We start from the raw sequence: 5,300 nt of genomic DNA, 5'->3' as shown, positions 1-5,300 counted from the left end.
TCTCTGAGTCTGTCTCCTCTGCTTGGGGGCGTGTGTGGTTTGGGAAGGGGCTCAGAAGTGGATGCAGTGGCATTCTGGGTAGACAGGGAACAAACATTCCCACGCAGCCACAATTCTAGGGGCACCCCGAGCAGTCTGAGACCACCGCTGTTCACTGGAGGCTAAGTGGTCATTCTGCCGGGATCCTGTGGGGAAGTGTCTGTGCCTGGCCAGGGCCCAGCACCGGCTGGCTGGGGCCCGAGATAGCCGGCGCCTCCCGGAAAATCATTAGCATCTGTTTGGGCCACAGCAAAGTTGGCCCGCCGGCGCCTCCTCTTGCCGGAAACGGCCAGCGCCCCCACCAGGGCGAACCGGCTCAGGGGCTGCGAGCGCTCCTCCCGAGTCTCCTTAAACTTGTGTGGCTACAGCGTCTGCCCGTCTGCCCGTCGCAGACGCAGGAGCCTGGGGACCGGGCCGCAGGTTGGGCAGGCGGGGGTCGCACCGTCGGGGGCGTCCTGGCGCAGAGTGGGCGGTCCGGTCCGAGCTCTGGGCGATCCAGACCAGCTCTTGGCGGCACCCGCGCTGGCGGCAGCCCAGGGAGTGTGTGGAAATGACACCGCCAGGGCGGCGGAGATCCCCCCTCCTGACATTGGCTGGAAAGTGGAGCAGCTCGTCAGGGACAATCAATGGCGATCGATCGCAGCGCGGCGCAGGCGGACAGTGCGGGGGAGGGGCGGCGGTCCTGGCAGGGGTGGGGGTACTCAGGCCGAGGTCAAACTACAAACGGACCCGCGAAGGGGCACAAAAGGGTCACAGGGACTGAACACACAGTCCGTACAAGGGAACCATCATCATGGGCCACGCCACCACATAGATACATAGTGCGTGCAGTTACACCACCACAGTATCTTACACAAGTCACTCCGCAAAGGGGTCAAGTAAATGGTTCCTGTGGGCACACAACAGGGCCACAGACGCCTATCTATGATACGGTACAAGAATTCTCACACAGCCAGTTCACCTAACAAGGATGACCCTACAACACATAGCCACAACATCACCAGGGCACAAGACGAGTATCGCTTAATTCCAACAACTGGTCACAACTACACAACAGCAGCAGGTTACGTACCCTGACTGCACGACAAAGTCATACAAGCAAGCAAAAAAGTCATAGAGCCAGATTATTTACCTCAAATTAGGTCTTACACAATGGGATCAAGCACCAAATCCAACAGGGCCGCAAGTAGCTCCCTGGCCAACATACAGATGCAGCTGTAACACACATGGCACAGCGAACCCACAAGGCCAGACACATAAGTGCTTAAAACTCAAGAGGGTCTTGGGGTCATTGCTGGTGGTCATACACTACTCCTAGTAAGTCTTACCAATATAAGGGCTGTACTACTACTTAATAGCCCCTCTCTCTCCGGAGAGGCCCATCTTCTCCAGGAAACTGATGTGCAAAACTAGTTCTGCCATCACACACACCCGGGAAACACAACTCACACTGCTCACCCACCCACACAGTGGCCGCACATTGTCACTTCCCCTGGTACAGTCACACCCACCACAGACACTCTGGGACTTTGGTGGGGAAACCGCCCTAAATATCGCACCAGGTGCAACTCAACTAGTACACAGCTACTGGCCCCATTTCCTGCCACGCTCACAAAGCTGTAGAGCACAAAGCACATCCCTCCCAGTGGCGATCCACTCAGTTACACAGGGTCCCAGAACCTCTCCTAAGTTTCTAGAGGCTCATTCCTCATCAGTCCCTTTCTCCATTCCCTCACTTCCCCATAGTGAAACTGAGACATCAGCTCCAGGGTCCCCAGAAAAGCCCTAATCCAAAGCAGGAAACAGGGCTGGCCCCTGATCTCAGCAATTTACCCATCCCCACCCCAATTCCCTCTGTGCATGTGTACGGGAGCAGGGCCAAGATCTGTCATTCCTTCAACACACCCTTAACAGGCCACTCTTGTGCTTCCAACACGGGGCCCAGCTGGGCTGTAGCCCTCATTTCCTCCAGTTCAGGCCTGAGCCTCCCAGGGACTTCCAGGAATCCTTTGCAGCCAGGGCGCTTCCCCCTAAAGGTTCCACCCAGTAAGACTTCCAACAATTCCTAGTTTTGCCTGGCTCTGTGGCCATGGCTAACCTCTCATTGTCTGGCTCCCAAGTACTGAGCTGCTATAAGACTTATCCAACACCTCACTTTGCCCATGCTCAGTGTGTACGTGTGCCCATACACACCAACTAGGTGGCTTGTGATCTAAAATCAGGAAGCTCCCATCCAAGTGCTAACCAGGCCCAACCCTGCTGAGCTGCTGAGATCAGATGAGAATGGGCGCATGCAGGGTGGTAGGAAGCTAAACCTAGGACCTTGGATTGCAGGCTTTGCTACAATCACCCTCAGCTCTTACTCTTATTGGCAGGACTGGGAAACAGCTGGTAGAGGTCTGGCCTCCTTCCACAAACAGCACCCCCCAAGAGGCTGGAACAACTCTTACCACCAGCCCTTCTAGGCTTTTATTCACCAGGAGTACCTGGACTCCTTTTTCGTCCCCCAAGAGAATACGATGGACAGACCCTGGTCAGGTACATACAAGGCTGGGCAGGATGTTCATCCAAATGTCTACCCATTCTGTTTGTAGACATACTTTTATAAACCTTGCCAGGCGGGTATGAAAGTCACGTGCACCAAACTGTTCCGGACAACTTGCCCCAAGTTCCTGGGAACCAAGAGCTGGTTCTACTCAAAAGATCAAACCTCTGGCTTGTGTCCCACTGTCCATGCCTACCTCCTACCTCCCTGACTCCTTAAATACCCAGTCACAGAACTTTTCCCCCTCTAACAAGGTCTCTGCATGAGGCAGGGGGCCAACCTCTCATTTTTTTAAGTGAGAAAATCAAGCACAGGAGGGGTTAGTTGTCTACAAATATACAACTGAAAAAGCTTGGGCCTATGATTTAAACTCAGACTTGACTCCTGTTCCTCAAAGGCTTGGATTCACACCCATATGCATAAACACTAAGGAATTTCATGCTCACAATCCTCTCACTTTCTCACAAGTTCCTGCACACACAGGCACCCCTCCCGCACATACTCACACACATGTAAGCCTACACGTTCCCACGCCTGGGGCCTTGTCAGCCACATTCTCCATAGCTCCCTCCTCTTAACAGGGACAGGGCCAGGCAGGGAGTCCACATTCCCAGGTTTCCGCCCTGACCCTGAACCCCACCCCCACTTCTCCACTCAGAGCACACATTCCTCCTGCTGCAGCCAGATAACCAGCCCCAGGGGGAGGACTGGAAGGGAGCAAGGCATTCTGGGGACCAGGCTGCTGGCTCTACTCTGGACTACTCATACTCAGCCCAATCCCTAGATCCTGGGTCTGGCGACAGAAAGTCAGCAGCTTTCCCGCCAGGTAGTTCCTATCTCCTTTAGCCAGAAGTAGGCCCAAGCCTCCTTTATTTTTGGGATTTAGGTCCAGAGTTTCGCACTCCAGAAAAGGGTCCCCAGGCTCTCCCAACTCACCTTTTTGATGCAAAGTCACTCATGTTTAGGATCTAGAACAGGGCCTGGGGAGTCTCCAGGAAGCCTCCCTACCTCAGAGTCTCTCTGTAAATGAAGGCTTGGTTTTTCCAGGCCTCAACTGTCCCTAGGCAGTTTTTCCATCTGGGGGTAGTGCCTTAATTCTCACAGCTCTGCCTGGGGTGCAGCCACTCAGCGGGCTCAGCAAATCTAGAGATATTTGCATATGCAGATGGCCAAGCTTGGGATTTCAAAGAATTCCCCAAGAAGAGGCAGCTGGCTTCTGGGTAGTAGCCCTGGAGGCTCACAGCTGTTGGACTGGAAGACTGGAGAGCCTGGAGCCCCAAAACACAAGATAGATTGAAAAGGACAAGGGGAGAACACTTCCCAGGTCCTGCCATTTCAGCTCTGCTCTTCCAGTCGCCATCCCTCCGGATATGAAAACCTTTCCCAGGTTGCCCAAAGTTAGGTGAGGCATAGGCAACTAGAGTAGGCTAGTTGGCTGGAGCCACAGGCACTGCCTGCCTCTTGGGAAAAAGAAACAGTGGGCACTGGACCAAGACCTGCCAGAAATATGAGATCCCCTGGTTCACATACAGCAATGGACAAGCCTTGGTTCCTGTTCAACCTGCAAGTAAGGTGGTCAAAGGCCCCCACTTGGACCTGACTAAGCTGTCTAGAGAGAGAGATGGCTACTTTATCAATGGGCAGACAGCAAGGGGAGCTGATGGCTTGATGCTTTTGGCAGGTTTTGGGCTAGTGTTTCTTCACTGTGATCAAACTAAGGTGGATCCTGACTTAACAAAGCACTGGATCATCTAGTTCTGGGTCAACTGTGAAAAAAAAAAAAAAAGTAGAAATAGGCCTCCCCACACCAACAAAAATCCCCACTCAGGTTCTGTCCAAGCAGATTTACTGACCACCATCCTGTTAGTTACAGCTGTGGGTCACCACTGCCCTCTGCTGGCCACTCAGGTACTAGCACCCACTCAGACATGGGCTGACTCTTAGGCAAATACACTTTAGTCACCTCCTCCATCTGTGAGCACACCCATCCAGCTGTCAGGAGATGGCAGGGATAGGGTGGACAGATGAGTCCAGGGACACAGTGTATCAGTGTAAATTAGACAGGAATTCCGCCACCCTCCTCAAAATGCAAAGTGCTTTTTCTACCTACCCATATTGGAGGCTTAACTCACTCTCATGGAAACAGTACCGGTCTCACACTCTTGACAATATACCAGAAACTCACCCCAACCCTCACTCCTCTTCCACCCCCACTCTGTCCTCCAAAGGAGAATTGGGCTGAGATGGAATGGAGTCATGCTTCCAAAGAGCTCAACTTCTTTGTATGGTCTGTGAAAGCTTTAGTTCCCCCTTAACAGGTGATTGGAAGCTCTGGTGCCCTCCAACCAGCTCTCCTTGACCCTAAGTTCAATACCCTGTTGGCAGCCATACTTTTTTTTCAAAGAGAGCAGCAGTGTTGACTAGGGTCAGGAAAACAACCTAAAAAATTATCCCTCAATTAGTTAAGGGGAAGATCCAGGCACCCCCATGGTCAAGTAGGTGGGCTAGTTTTTGTCAACTACCTCAAGCAAGGAACATCTTTTGACACACCTGAGATGGGGCCAGCTTTGGAGCCAAAATGTCACAAGGCGGTTTCTATAAACCCCCAAGTCAGGGACCTAAGGAGTTCCAGAGCTTCCAAAAACTCGTACTAACTCCTATGGAAAACTTCAAACTTGAGTATTGCCTCAGGTCAACAAAACTATACCCTACGTAC

Source organism: Condylura cristata, unplaced genomic scaffold (genome assembly GCF_000260355.1).
Source record: "Condylura cristata isolate star-nosed mole 26May11 unplaced genomic scaffold, ConCri1.0 scaffold00021, whole genome shotgun sequence".
In the NCBI taxonomy this organism is placed as follows: Eukaryota; Metazoa; Chordata; class Mammalia; order Eulipotyphla; family Talpidae; genus Condylura; species Condylura cristata.
The sequence above is the reverse complement of the archived record's forward strand: the minus strand, read 5'-3'. Positions refer to the sequence as shown.